Here is a 15,708-nt window from a genome sequence, read left to right on the forward strand (position 1 = left end):
GCAAAAATGCCTGTGGAGACATGCAAAAAGCTGGTCTGCAATTATAGGAAGCGTTTGATTGCTGTAATAGCCAATAAAGGCTTTTCTATTGATTATTGAGAAGGGTATGAATAATTCTGGACATGATACTTTTTGCTAAAATATAAATAAAACCTGAGAAATATTTTTTTCCACAATGATGCCTCTTGTACATCGTCTTATTATCTTTGGGGAGACACCTGTGTCATTTCTGCTCAAAAACGAACTTGCTTGTTGAACAAAAGTAACTTTAAGTCAAAATTCGGCAGGGGTATGAATAATTATGGGCTTAACTGTATATACATTCTGTAAAGTTGTTTCATTCTATTGCTGAAATATGTTTAGTCTGCAAATTATTTTCTTTAAGAACAGACGTACATTTGGTTTTCTTTGATGACCAGTGACTGTTTCAATTGTCAGCAGAGTATGCTTTAACCATGTAATCACTCTGTGTGATAGTTCTTGAAGACAGCTTCATTTCTTCAACTGAATGAAAAACAAAACTGACTGTGATTCATGAGAAATGAAAGTTACCGACCACACAAATTGATTTAATGGTTATTGCCACATACACTTTATCTTACAGCATATATCAATAAAAACCAGACACACCAGTTTTCAGTGGTATATTTTTCACATATTTACCCTACTCTTTTTACAAGGGTAAAAAAAAAGACAGAAATCTGTATTTGCACCTCATAAAACAGGTCAACTATCAGTAAATCGAAACTGAAACACAGTCAAGAATGACTTGAATTTAAAAACCATCCTCACATTTTTATTACAGATGTACTGAGAGAAGACACTTTCTTTTCCCGCTCACCACCTCTGCACAGGCTGTAACTTTATCTGTAACTATCAAAATTCCTGAGGACAGTCCCCGGACACTATTTAACAAGCAGGACTCAAAGTCTGATTAATTATATTTACTTTATGCCATAGTGATGTTCATACTGACTCTTTCTTCAAACATCCCATTCAGCTGCACTTCTTTTGTCTTTGTGTGATCTGATCATGAAATAAAACTGTATGTAACAGCAGTTCAACACGTGTCAGCAGAGCAGACGACTGTATTCAGAGAGGGCGGAGGACTTTTTCACACCATCCCAGATACGAGCTGCATAGTGAAACCTGTGAAAACAAAAAAAAATTAAGACAGGAAATGGAGGGATAAACTTAAAAAAATCCCAATAATGTCTCAAGATTTCACAAAAAATCCAAATTGTATGTATTTCTGCACCAACCTTACTTATTAACACTTTTACTTTCTTTATATGGCATGGAATTATATGTTTCTTTTCACTGTAGTATTTCATTTTCAATTGATATTGTGTTACGCATGTTGAGAAAAAAAATTAAGCTGATATCCCACAGCATGAAATCATAAAGACATTTATGATGGCTTTGTTGAGAAAACCAGTTTAAAATGTAAAATTGATTCTCAACCTGAGTGCAGGATATACTTCCTCATTTATACTTGGTTGTCTTGCTTTTTTCCCACAGATTAGTCACCTACACTTTTTAAATACTGGAATATGAATAAAATAATTATTCATTTGTATATAAATAGTACAATATGATGTTTACCAGTGAGAATAGTGTGTGACAGCTGACAGCGGGGCATGGCCAGCATTTGGCTGCAGAGTTTTGAAACCATGGTGGAGAAGGCCGGGTGTCCTCTGTAGCCGGGGAGCAGAGAGAACAGTGGGTATGTTCCTGACCCTAAACAACATGCAAAGATTCATTTATTTTTCACACAACACACGAGAGGTCACTTGAGTTTTACCTTATGAAAAGAAAAGTTTTTGTAACCTGCTTTGGTCAAATTGTCCTCACCATCATTTCCCTGCACAGGAAGCAAGAACATATTGGCCTCGGTTGTCAGATAGTCCTGCCCCAGGCCTGGGAAGATATTGCAGTCGAGCATGGATAATGTTCCTGAGAAAAAAAGCATGCGTTATAGGTGTGGCCTGCCTGTTAATCCACTTCGGACGTACTGCTTTGTTTACAGGACTACTAAACGAAACACATTCACTAAAAACCTTTGGACAGTCATAAAATGTCATAAAACAGTCATATTACAAGTACAAAGCAAACAAAAGGTTTTCACCTTGAAACACCATAAACCTGATGGAGCCTTTTACCACTCCTGAATCCACATTTGGAACTTTTGGTTCTAATCATTCTCGATATGTATAAAGGAGGTCAGAAGAGAGGTACAACAGTGATTGTCTACAGCCATCTGCATAACATGGTAGAGGCTCGTCATATTTTTTGGACGTATTTCAGCCAGCTTTGTTGATAGAGTTATGAATGCAGAAAAGGATTAAACTCTGACACTGATCATGTGAGAATGATGCCAAACACACTGCCAATGGCGTAAAAGCATACCTGGCTAGAAAAACACTCAAAGGAACACTATCAGCCAAGGGGTGGGCAATGTACCCCCACCCCCAACCAGAAAATCTTCTACCCTGCGCTGAGAATATGTGTTTATATACTTCTGGATAGGGAAAAATAAAGCAACAGTGCAAGTTTCAGATGAGCGAGGGAATGAGACTCGCTGCCGTTTGGCATCCTCACAAGGAGGATGCCAAACAAAATGTGGTAATTTGCAAAAGATGCTGTAAATTTATAAAAGTATCAGTACCACAAATTTATTCAACTGCAAAATTAAGACTGTTTTAAACCCTGCATGTCAACATCTCCCCACACCAAAGAAAACCTCAAATAAACCATCTGTGATAACTGTGACTGTTCTTGGTCAGTCGTTTTTATAGTCACTATGTAGACTTTTGTTTCTGTAATTTGAGGTCATTACATTTTTTACTCACCGGGACTCGTTCCCGGTGGGTGATGGGCTCTGCCAGGGCTGCTTTTTGTCACCGATTCTGTTCATAATTTTTATGGATAGGATTTCTAGGTGCAGCCAACAGTGGCGTGTCTAGAAAATTTTTGTTGGGGGGGCCAAGTAGGGGCACAGATTTGGAGACGGGCGGCAGATGTAATTGGCAGATAATGTTAAAAAAAAATCTGCCAACCATTAACCATAATTCAATAACCCTATAAACCTAATAACCAAATGCGCTTTTAACTCTTATTAGAATGAGATTTTAACCACTACAGTGCAAAGTTTTTAGATACTGCGTTGATAAAGAAACAATCAGTGCTTTGTCAGTGTTTATTCGGCATTCAAGGACAGCAATATTTGCATAGTATTTTTACTGACATATAGTGTACATATGTTTTGGGCAAAAACATTTTTGAATATTAAAATATGAACATTTTTAACATACAATTGGCAAATTAGCCAATGCCAATGCAAAACTTTATCTGCCTATTAAAAAAATAAGATAATCTTATCACAAACTGGTGTTTGATTTTGAAACAGGAAAAAAGTGGGGAAACAAATGAAAAGACTAGCATTTGAATGAAACCTGAAAGCAAGTAGATACTTTCTATACCTTCTTTTGATAATGTTTTCAGTATAAATTGTGCAAAAATAAACCTCTTGAACTTTTAATAAGACTCTGTTACATGTTAGGAAGACAAGAAGTACAAAAACATTTGTAAACAGCAGCACTTGCAGTTGCAAAATATTTATGTTTTGAAAGTGAACATTTACTCAAGTACCTACTCTATGCTTCATTAAATATTATCAGTGACTTAGAATAGGTGGATCCGCCTGTTACGGTGACGGGTGGCAAAACATGTTGCAAAGTATATAAATATATATATGAACAATTTTTTTAAATTATTATATATATTTTTTAATTTTAATTATAAATATATATAAATATACATTATATGTATAAATGTATCATATAAAAATATTAGATTTCATTAAATAAAAAAACATGTTATTTAAAGCAGGATTTTGTTTTACTTTCCAATTATGTATCACACTACATATATTTGCTTAGTTAATTATTTATTCCCAAATATTACGATTTGTCCCCTATGGATCGTATGGAGGACCAGAAGAGCCACGCGCATCGAAATAAAAATTTCTGTGCTTTAATAATGAATTTTAGAATAAATTCTGCAATTGTAAATTCATTTTTGAATTCCAATTTAATAAACTGCATTTCAAAATCCTTTTTCCAATTGCATTTCAAAATCCTTTTTCCAATTGCACTTTAATAAACTGCATTTCAAAATCCTTTTTCCAGTTGCACTTTAATAAACTGCAGTTCAAAATCCTTTTTCCACTTGCAATTTAATAAACTGCAGTTCAAAATCCTTTTTCCACCTGCAATTTAATAAACTGCAGTTCAAAATCCTTTTTCCACCTGCAATTTAATAAACTGCAGTTCAAAATCCTTTTTCCACTTGCAATTTAATAAACTGCAGTTCAAAATCCTTTTCCACTTGCAATTTAATAAACTGCAGTTCAAAATCCTTTTTCCACTTGCAATTTAATAAACTGCAGTTCAAAATCCTTTTTTCCACTTGCAATTTAATAAACTGCAGTTCAAAATCCTTTTTTCCACTTGCAATTTAATAAACTGCAGTTCAAAATCCATTTCCCTTTCCTGTTCGCTCTGGGATTAGCTGCTGGATTAGCTGCTGGATTAGCTCTTCGATTAACAACTTGCTGGAGGCTATTCAAATTAGCCACACCGTGGGATGTAAGGAGCTCTCTGATTGGTTGGTTGGACACAGGCTGTCTGCCAGCCTGGATTTTTCTAGCTCAAAGCTTCTCCCTGCTACGAAGCGTGTGTGCTTGTACAAAGGCCGTTCAGCGTCGGGATTTACACTCGGCTCGACACGGATATGTGAAGAATGAAGGGACCCTGCAGCGAAACGGAGAGCCAACCTCTGACTGAGTGCCTGTCTACACATTCTGACCACCTGTTGAAGGTAAGGTGCTAACGTGGCTAACGCTAGCGTCACCGCACGTAGCCCCGTTATTTTAAGATCATCTTAGCTAATGAAAGTTTTACGTCGCAGCTGTACGAGCTCGCTACGTGTTTTATAAGCTGCTGTGCTCTTCACAAATAAAGCTGGAAGCAGCTCAGACTGTTAGAACCAGCACTGAGCCCTGTTACATTTATACGGTGTTAGAGCAATGGCTGCAACCTACAGCCTTTAAACTAGCGATTACAAATGCTGACAGTAAACTCATCAGTCCAGATGTTACCACATTACTCTGTGGTACTTAAGAGTTAAAACAACTGAGACAGGCTGATTAAAATAACAGCTGTCAGTTCTCTCATTCAACATATAAAGACTGGAGATCACACTACTGATTTCAGTTCATTTAATATGTGAGTGCACAGATTCATTCTCAACTGGACATAAATGATGATCAAAGGTTGTATATATGATGAATTCATCAAATCCCAGCCTCTAACACAGTGCGCTGAATCTTAGCTTTGAATGTCCAGTATATTCTAATCAGTGCAATGTAAGCATTCACCGAACCTATAGTATCTACACCTGTGTGGCAAATGTGTGGTAAAGATACAGATAATGAAATTTAATTATTAATACAATATACATCATGAAAAATGAAAGCTGAAATTGATTCAGTTTAGTACTTTTCTCTGTATGCTCTGTGATTATAAAGGCCTTAAATTCTGTTATATATACTGTAAATGATTTTCACAGAGGTCTTAAAGTACTTAAATCACTGCTGATAGTCTGGTTGTTTATATTTTCACATGTTTTTGTGTCTGTAGGGCTGTTTGATGACGATTTGGACTCCTATGGGAGATGAGGACACACCCACATCTGTTCCATACTGCAGCCATTGATGGTGTTACAGCTCTGAGTCAGATTTGGGCCATCAGACGCACACACTGGAAAACCAGCACCTGGACTTCATGCAGGAGAGACGGCCTCAGTGATGTAGGTTCATAAGCGAGTTCAAACATTTCTGGCCTCTTATCACTTAGATTTTGAATGCATTTAAAGCAGGAACTGCACACTAGGGGTGGGTTTTAATAATCGATTCATCGATTAAAATTGCCTGGCTTGGATAACGTGAAATCGATTCATTAAAATCCTGAATCGATTTTTTAATATAAATTTATTTTGCCCGAAACGCCAGAATCTCAGGTGAAACCTCACAAAATTTCAACAACCACCAAACAGCTAAGACAGTAAATGAGAGCAGGTACACGGATTCTGCACAAGGACGTAAACACACAGCGCGGACCCGTGGATCAGAATCAGTGAGATGTCGCCTTTCTCACCCGACGGGCGCTGCAGCTTTAAGCGTCTGCGCGCGTTCCCGCAGACGGCAATCACTTTCTGGCACAACAACTGCACGGACACGGTCGGTGCTGAAAGCCGACAGCTCGCTGATTCTGATGTTTCGGCGGGTAGCGCTTTGTGTTCACGCCCTTTTTGCGCTGATTCTAAAGCTGTTAGTTTTATCTCTCTCCAAACAATATTGACTGAACCAACAGCAAAAGAAGATCCAAACTACGCTTCACGTAAACATCGTCATGAATTCCCTCTGACTTTTACTGTTTTGCTTCACCCACGATAAAATCACACTTCATGCACAGCTCTCTCTCTCTCTGTACTGTTTTCTGCATTATTCGCTTGCTTGTTACGCGCAACTCTACTGTTGTTTACAGAGCTGTCGGCCGCTGTTTTTTTGTTTTGTTTTTTTTGTTTTACATACTTCCGAAAAGAAAACCTAATTTCTGCCGTTCAATACTGAACAAATTTAAACTTTTTAAAATTATGCAAAACCCTTAGCCGTGTCTCTAATAAAACCGCTGTAACGTCAGAGGTAACGTTCATATGTTGATTAATGGTTTTCTTTCGTTTTTGATGTACTGCAGATACATATTTTTATAAAATCCCAGGCGAGGACAACCACCTTCATGTTTTTCTGTATTATCTTCAGCTACTTTGACACAAAGGCATCTGCTGTGACGCTCACACCTTTGATAAAGTCTTGCGTGTGTCAGCTTCCTTTTTATAGATACAAAAATATGTCAATGAAATCTGAATTATAATATTTCTGACTGTCAAAATTTCCCAGATTCAAATCGAATTGAATCGAATCGTGGATCGAATCGATTCGGGACCTTGTGAATCGGAAATGAATCGATTCTAGAAATCAGTGACGATACCCAGCCCTACTGCACACCTAGCTGTCAAAAGTTTGGCAGCATGAGTACTGTAAAGTTTTGTAGGGTCCTTGTTAAAAATTCCACAAGCACCACACCACATTTGTCATATACAGTTCCATTTTGTACAGGACATTTTTGAAATTATATCTATATAGATATTATATATCCTAGTTATCCACTTGTCAGTATTTTTTGAGTAAATGGATGTCACTGATAAATCAGTGGTGATTCACCTGCAAATGTTTTTAACAAACTTTGTTTTTTGTAGAATTCATCAGCAGCTGTGGAGAGATGCATTTGAATATCTTCTGGTTCCACTTTTCCTTACCTGGAAGCTGAGTATTGCTGATTTCTGACAAGGACACAAACCTCAGTGCTTATCATGGGTGTTACATCCTCTGTGCAGCAATTCCAGAGAAAACGAGAGAGCAACGACCACTCATTAAGACCAGCCAGAAATCTGTCCCTTTCTGGCAGCTGTGGAAACTTCCATTAAGAAAGTTTGCATTCTTAGAACAATGCTGGATCATGTGTGATGTGTCATCATATGAGGATATTACATTTTGCCTTAATTCTGCTCAATTAAGTGTTTTGATCGTTGATCCAGTATGGCAGCTTTGTGTTGTGCTGCAAGTTAAAACCCATTGTCCTCATGAGCACAGCATCTAACAACTCTCCTTAAAAAAAGTCGATTGACTTTAACTGGACACAATGGTTTCCAGTGGGAGATACATTCATCACTCATCCGTGACACTGGAGAAGTCACCTGGATGAGTGATAAAACAATTTTCCATGGAAAATCCAGAGGAACTAAACTTTGTTGTTGTTTCTTTGGGCTCAATTTTGCCTGAGGCTGAAATTGAGCCCAAAATGTTTTCTTCTTTCAGAAGAAAACATTTTGCCAATAATCAGATAAAAAGATTGTTGAACCAGGTGGTATTCTCTGGAGTTTAAGACCAAAACTGAACTCAGTGAATTGACATTAGACTGGAAATTCATAAGATGAATAGAAATACTGCTGAAGCTGAATGATATGTGTGTGTATGTATGTGTGTGTGATCTTTGTTTTCTCCAATTCACCAGGTCTGTAAAGTTCAGTATGACTGTGGTACATGATACAAAAGAATAAATACAGAAGAATAACAACTTTATGTGAATAACTTTACTCTTCTTAAAAATAACTCATAAAACAAGTAAAAGTACAAATGTGTACAAGTTAGAGACTTCCTCAGTAAGTTTACACTCTTTTGGAGTGATTTTAATTGTGTGTTAAAGAAGAAAGATTAGAGGTAAAGTAGAGGATGCAGAGTCCATCACTGAGGCCGTCTCTCCTGCATGAAGTCCAGGTGCTGGTTTTCCAGTGTGTGCGTCTGATGGCCCAAATCTGACTCAGAGCTGTAACACCATCAATGGCTGCAGTATGGAACAGATGTGGGTGTGTCCTCATCTCCCATAGGAGTCCAAATCGTCATCAAACAGCCCTACAGACACAAAAACATGTGAAAATATAAACAACCAGACTATCAGCAGTGATTTAAGTACTTTAAGACCTCTGTGAAAATCATTTACAGTATATATCACAGAATTTAAGGCCTTTATAATCACAGAGCATACAGAGAAAAGTACTAAACTGAATCAATTTCAGCTTTCATTTTTCATGATGTATATTGTATTAATAATTAAATTTCATTATCTGTATCTTTACCACACATTTGCCACACAGGTGTAGATACTATAGGTTCGGTGAATGCTTACATTGCACTGATTAGAATATACTGGACATTCAAAGCTAAGATTCAGCGCACTGTGTTAGAGGCTGGGATTTGATGAATTCATCATATATACAACCTTTGATCATCATTTATGTCCAGTTGAGAATGAATCTGTGCACTCACATATTAAATGAACTGAAATCAGTAGTGTGATCTCCAGTCTTTATATGTTGAATGAGAGAACTGACAGCTGTTATTTTAATCAGCCTGTCTCAGTTGTTTTAACTCTTAAGTACCACAGAGTAATGTGGTAACATCTGGACTGATGAGTTTACTGTCAGCATTTGTAATCGCTAGTTTAAAGGCTGTAGGTTGCAGCCATTGCTCTAACACCGTATAAATGTAACAGGGCTCAGTGCTGGTTCTAACAGTCTGAGCTGCTTCCAGCTTTATTTGTGAAGAGCACAGCAGCTTACAAAACACGTAGCTAGCTCGTACAGCTGTGACGTAAAACTTTCATTAGCTAAGATGATCTTAAAATAACGGGGCTACGTGCGGTGACGCTAGCGTTAGCCACGTTAGCACCTTACCTTCAACAGGTGGTCAGAATGTGTAGACAGGCACTCAGTCAGAGGTTGGCTCTCCGTTTCGCTGCAGGGTCCCTTCATTCTTCACATATCCGTGTCGAGCCGAGTGTAAATCCCGACGCTGAACGGCCTTTGTACAAGCACACACGCTTCGTAGCAGGGAGAAGCTTTGAGCTAGAAAAATCCAGGCTGGCAGACAGCCTGTGTCCAACCAACCAATCAGAGAGCTCCTTACATCCCACGGTGTGGCTAATTTGAATAGCCTCCAGCAAGTTGTTAATCGAAGAGCTAATCCAGCAGCTAATCCAGCAGCTAATCCCAGAGCGAACAGGAAAGGGAAATGGATTTTGAACTGCAGTTTATTAAATTGCAAGTGGAAAAAAGGATTTTGAACTGCAGTTTATTAAATTGCAAGTGGAAAAAAGGATTTTGAACTGCAGTTTATTAAATTGCAAGTGGAAAAAGGATTTTGAACTGCAGTTTATTAAATTGCAAGTGGAAAAGGATTTTGAACTGCAGTTTATTAAATTGCAAGTGGAAAAAGGATTTTGAACTGCAGTTTATTAAATTGCAGGTGGAAAAAGGATTTTGAACTGCAGTTTATTAAATTGCAAGTGGAAAAAGGATTTTGAACTGCAGTTTATTAAAGTGCAACTGGAAAAAGGATTTTGAAATGCAGTTTATTAAAGTGCAATTGGAAAAAGGATTTTGAAATGCAATTGGAAAAAGGATTTTGAAATGCAGTTTATTAAATTGGAATTCAAAAATGAATTTACAATTGCAGAATTTATTCTAAAATTCATTATTAAAGCACAGAAATTTTTATTTCGATGCGCGTGGCTCTTCTGGTCCTCCATAGGATCGGTTGAACAATTGACAATATAAAACATCCCTTCCTTGCATTTTCCTTATTCATTCTCACACATACCTTCATTTGTAGAACTCACAGGTGACAATGATGACTGCTGCTCAGTCCACCTTTCCGTGACATTGCTCTCTGCTTCTGGTTGTATTTTAGCCTTCTTAAGGAAGAAATTGTCAATATTTTGAGATCTTTTCATTCTTCCTATTCTTCTGGTTGGCCCTGAAGTAATAAAGCAAAAACTTATGTCACAAACAACAACTTTCCTGATGTATGACCTTGACTAGAAGTCAGGGATGTCAAATTCTGGCCCTCATGGACCCCTATCCTGCACGTTTTGGATGTTACCTATACCAACATAGCCAATTCAAATCAAATAATCCCCAAACACCTAGTTGTGCACAAGTCTGTAAATGATTCTTTAAATCAGCTGTGTTGAAGTATGGAAACATCTGAAACCGGGAGGACAGGAGCCTTGAGAACCAGAACTGCACATCCCTGCATTGAACATGGCACAGCCATTTCATGGGGTGATTTACACTCTATTCATAACATGGAGCTGGCAGATAGGATAAGTAATGAGAGAAATTAGCTAGACCGCACAGTGTAATGTAAGTGCTGCCTTATGGTGAACTTTGGTAATATTGATGTATAAAGAACAACACTGGCTGATGATGAAATACAGTCAGCTGGCATGGTGACACTGCCAGTATTAACCTGCAACCAAATCTGCAGCTCCATACAGCAATGCTACGACTTGGATTATATCTTATAACTCATAACTCTTATGTTAGCTCCCCCCAGTAGCCTACTGTCCGAAATATTCGGCGGTTGCAATAATTCTTTAAGTGTTATTTTTTCCTTGGTATTCTAATTTCACCGAAGTTTACTAAACTCAACAAACTTAATATTACTTACCGGGACATTTATTCTCTCCTCATTATCTTTCGCCCAAAAATTGTTTTCTGCGGTGCCGCCATGTTTCATGCTTGGCTCTCCTTCCTTTGCTAATGTGATGCTCATAGTGCAGAAGCCGATGCTGCATTCACTTACACTCGGATATCTGAGCTTCACTGTGAAAACATAATCGTACATTTGATATTTGATTGAATTTTATTGTTTTAGCTTCGGGGTGGCACCTGGGGTGGCCAGTCTGGTTGGGGGGTGGCCTGTACCCCCCAGGCCACCCTGCTGGACACGCCACTGGCAGCCAAGTGGCGGAGGGCTTTCACTTCGGTGGCCTCAGAATCTCATCTCTGCTTTTTGCAGATGATGTGGTTCTGTTGGCTTCATCGAGTGATGGCCTCCAGGTCGCACTGGAACGGTTCGCAGCCGAGTGTGAAGCAGCGGGAATGAGGATCAGCACCTCCAAATCTGAGGCCGTGGTTCTCAGCCGGAAAAGGGTGGAGTGCCCACTCTGGGTCGGGGATGAGCTCCTGCCCCAAGTGGACGAGTTCAAGTATCTCGGGGTCTTGTTCGCGAGTGATGGGAGAAGGGAGCCGGAGATCGACAGACGGCTTGGTGCTGTGATGCGGACGCTGCACCGGTCCGTCGTGGTGAAGAGGGAGCTGAGTGTAAAAGCGAAGCTCTCAATTTACCGGTCGATCTACGTCCCTACCCTCACCTATGGCCACGAGCTGTGGGTAGTGACCGAAAGAACGAGATCGCGGATACAAGCGGCGGAAATGAGCTTCCTCCGAAGGGTGGCTGGCCTCTCCCTTAGAGATAGGGTGAGAAGTTCAGCCATCCGGGAGGGGCTCAGAGTAGAGCCGCTGCTCCTCCACATCGAAAGGAGCCAGTTGAGGTGGTTCTGGCATCTGACAAGCATGCCTCCTGGGCGCCTCCTGGGTGAGGTGTTCCGGGCATGTCCCACCGGGAGGAGGCCCCTGGGCAGACCCAGGACACGCTGGAGAGATTATATCTCTCGGCTGGCCTGGGAACGCCTTGGTGTTCCCCCGGATAAGCTGGAGGAGGTGGCTGGGGAGAGGGAGGTCTGGGCTTCTCTGCTTAGGCTGCTGTCCCCACGACCCGCCTCCGGATAAAGCGGAAGAAGATGGATGGACGGACATTTTTTATTCTAAAATTTTTTATTCATACCTGCATATCCAAGAAGATAACTCTCTGCTATGTGATGAAGAAATCAATCCCTGTGCTCTGATTTCCGCCTCTTTCCTTGATTTCTTGGGTCTGGGGTCTGAATACAAAACATCTGTTCAAACAAACACACATTTTTATTCCATATCACCGCCAAAGAACTGTTCAAGTGATTTTTTTTTTTTCAAATTAATGATTAGCTCAATTAAAGTAATCACACTGATCCTTTAAAAAAGAAATGCATCTGTAATTATCAGACAAATATAGCATTATATTGAGCAAACATTCCACATTTTCTCTAAACAAAAAGCATTTTACTATAATGACTTACTTCGAATGCCCTATACACAGCGCTCCGTTAAACTAGACCAGTGTTTCCAAACCTTTTGGAGCCATGGCACATATTTCACATTAGAAAAAGCACACAAAACACCACCAATCAAAAATATCACAAAAAGCATATTGATAATTCTTCCCTGCGCCCCAGGTATAGCGGAATTGGCTCAGTTTGTCCCCAGAATACCATTTTTGCTTTCTTCTGATCACTACTCATGCTAGGGCCTTCATGCAGGTCGGAATTTTCTTGAGGACCCAGGTCAGATGACTACTTTTTCTTTTCAAATATTTATCTATTGCTATTATACCGTGTGTTGTCTCCCTCACAGCATGACTATTATGTAATTTCTTCTTCATCTTCTTCTGTTTTAATGGGAGTTGGCAACCCATTTAATTAGAGCAGGTAGTTGTACTGCCTTCTAGTGGAAGAGAATTCTAATTGTTCTGCTCATTACTCACGCCAGTCGCTTGGAGTAGGGCTGGGTATCGTCACTGATTTCTAGAATCGATTCAATTCCGATTCACAAGGTCCCGAATCGATTCGATCCACGATTCGATTCAATTCGATTCGATTTTGAATCAGTCCGAAATATTAGTATATGAACCATAATATATATATATATATATATATATAAAATTATGATAATTCACCTTGTATATGTACTGTCAAAAGAACCCTCTAAGCCGATACTAAACAGTTACAATAATGTAATTTTTAATTAACATTAGTATATATTTATTTTCATACATACATTTCAAGTGGATCAGGGATCCAGTGCAAATAGAACATATCTTTTGTAAACATCAGTAAAACCTCAGAGAAATAGTTTTGCTGTTAGTGTCTCACACAGCTTTTCTGAAATCCACTATTGTGTTTTGGAGACACACAGGATAACACAGTGTGTACAAGTGAACTGACAGAAACTGACCGATCAGAAAATGAAAAACTGCCTTTTAAAATACTTCAAAAAATGAAAACATACTGAACAGTATTGTAAAACCTCTGTGAAACTCATGCAATTTAGCCTTATTTATAACTACCCCCTCACTTGTTTGAGACTGTAAGGTTTTTCTGCAAGAAGAGAAGCTGGTCTACATGTTGTGGAGTCAGGCAGCTCCTTTGTGCGGTAACAATGTCACCAGCAGTTGAAAACACTTGTTCAGAAGGAACATTGGTCCCAGGTATGGAAAGATACTGCTTTGCTTGTAGAGCCAAAAGAGGATACTCCCTTTCATGGTCCCTCCACCAGATCAAAGGATCCTCAGAAAGTGCAACAGGCTCAACGTCCCTGTATCGATTCACTTCTTCCTTTGCCTTCTGAGTTGGTGTTTTCTGTGGTGCTGTGGTTTGTGTTGAGTAGGCTGGCCCAAGGAGAAAAATTAATGCAGAGTCCTTTGACCTCTTAATTGGAGGGGCATAATCCACTTCATCAACACCACCAAGAGAGATGTCAGGGACAGTTTCCTCAGATGTGTCACCATCAGACTGTCGCTGTAGAAAAATGAAAACTTATTTAATAAAGAAATTGCTATTTATATTCTAACTCAAGTAGTGCAAAAAAGAATAATTTTTTGTTTTTGTTTCTGTAACTCACAATAGCTGTGTCCACGTTCTCCAAACCTGCTGCTTCCAACACCAACTGAGAGAATGTGTTGTCACAGGTCTCTTTGGACAAGAATGGCAGGGCCTTAAAGCGAGGATCTAATGCTGATGCAATGTACAGCTTGTCCTTTAAGGCCACATATCTTGAAAAGAGATTTTGCACATTTAAATCAGTTTATTATGTTGTATATACATGTGCATGGTTACATATACACTCATGCAAGATCAGAAACATTAATATACGACTTTGTTTCCATAATTTATATATAAACATCTATAGATAGATGGATATAAAATCAAAAGGCCTATTACTAGACAAGAGGGCTTAACTAACATTTTTATAATATGTCAGGAGTTTTCCTGTATTGCAACTCAGATCAGAATAAAGACGCTAAGACAGGTTAACGTGTACACGGGTGAGACTCAGGGAGGCTCGCACCCTGCAATAAAAGAAGCCTTTATTCATAGCTTTATTCATAGCACGTACAGGAAGAGATAAAATAGAACTGTGCTGCGTGCAGGCTTGCTGTTGACATAATATATATATTTTTTTACTATAGTAAGAATTTTCATGTAATACATGCATCCATACAGTTACACTCATTCATGGTATATACACAGAATTCATAAACATACCTTGACTTCAAGTTGTCGTATACAGCAGTCTTGAGGTCTTTAATCAGTGAGGAGTCGTGAGAGACACTGATCATCTTCTCCAGCAGCTGTGCATGCAGAGGTGCAATGATGGAAAGGGTCGGGGACTTTTCTTCAGACATAACCAGTATGGCTGCTTTCAGCGGCTTCAAAGCTTTCACTATATCTTCTCCATCAGTTATATCAGCCTCTGTAAGACTACAGAGATTACTGTCACTTCTCCTCACTTCAGGTGAGAGCAGAGCTGCAGAGATTGCTGGTTGTTGCTCTAGGAAGCGTTCCAGCATCTCCAACGTGCTGTTCCATCTGGTCACCCCATCAGTCACAAGCTTATGGGCAGGTAGATTCAGTATCTTTTGCTTCTCTTTAAGCTTGCGACTTGCAACAGTGCTGCGATGAAAAAATTATGCTATGCGTCTCACTCGGCCAAGCAGCTGAGCAACAGCTGGAACTTTCAGTCCTGCTTGTGAAGCTAAATTGAGTGTGTGGGCAAAACAACCAATGTGCAACCAGCCCGTTATTTCCACAGCTCGCACCATATTTGCAGCATTGTCAGTTACGATGACTGGATTTTTGTTTGTAAGCTCCCATTCTTCAATTGCTTTGAACATAATTTCAGATAAATTAACTGCTGTGTGGCTTGCTTCAGTGGTTCTTGTCTGTAAGACATGAGACACGAGTCTCCACTCCTGGTCGATATGGTGCGAGGTGATAGTCTGTTGCTCTGGATGTCCAGCTGTCACAGGTT

At 39.2% G+C, this 15,708-nt stretch overlaps 1 protein-coding gene across 1 annotated transcript in view; it reads right to left on the reverse strand.

Annotated features, from left to right (window-relative positions):
• Window positions 1-784: 784 nt before the first annotated feature.
• LOC109204094 (protein SMG9) overlaps window positions 785-15,708 on the reverse strand; it is a 68,692-nt gene continuing 53,768 nt past the window's right edge. Inside the window, exons 7-8 of the mRNA XM_019364297.2 lie at window positions 1,606-1,740; window positions 785-1,149 (exon numbers count right to left, since the gene is read on the reverse strand). The gene's annotated coding sequence lies outside the window, so the exon portion shown is untranslated. The remainder of the gene's footprint in view (window positions 1,150-1,605; window positions 1,741-15,708) is intronic.

This window comes from Oreochromis niloticus, linkage group LG11 (assembly GCF_001858045.2).
Source record: "Oreochromis niloticus isolate F11D_XX linkage group LG11, O_niloticus_UMD_NMBU, whole genome shotgun sequence".
Taxonomy (NCBI): domain Eukaryota; kingdom Metazoa; phylum Chordata; class Actinopteri; order Cichliformes; family Cichlidae; genus Oreochromis; species Oreochromis niloticus.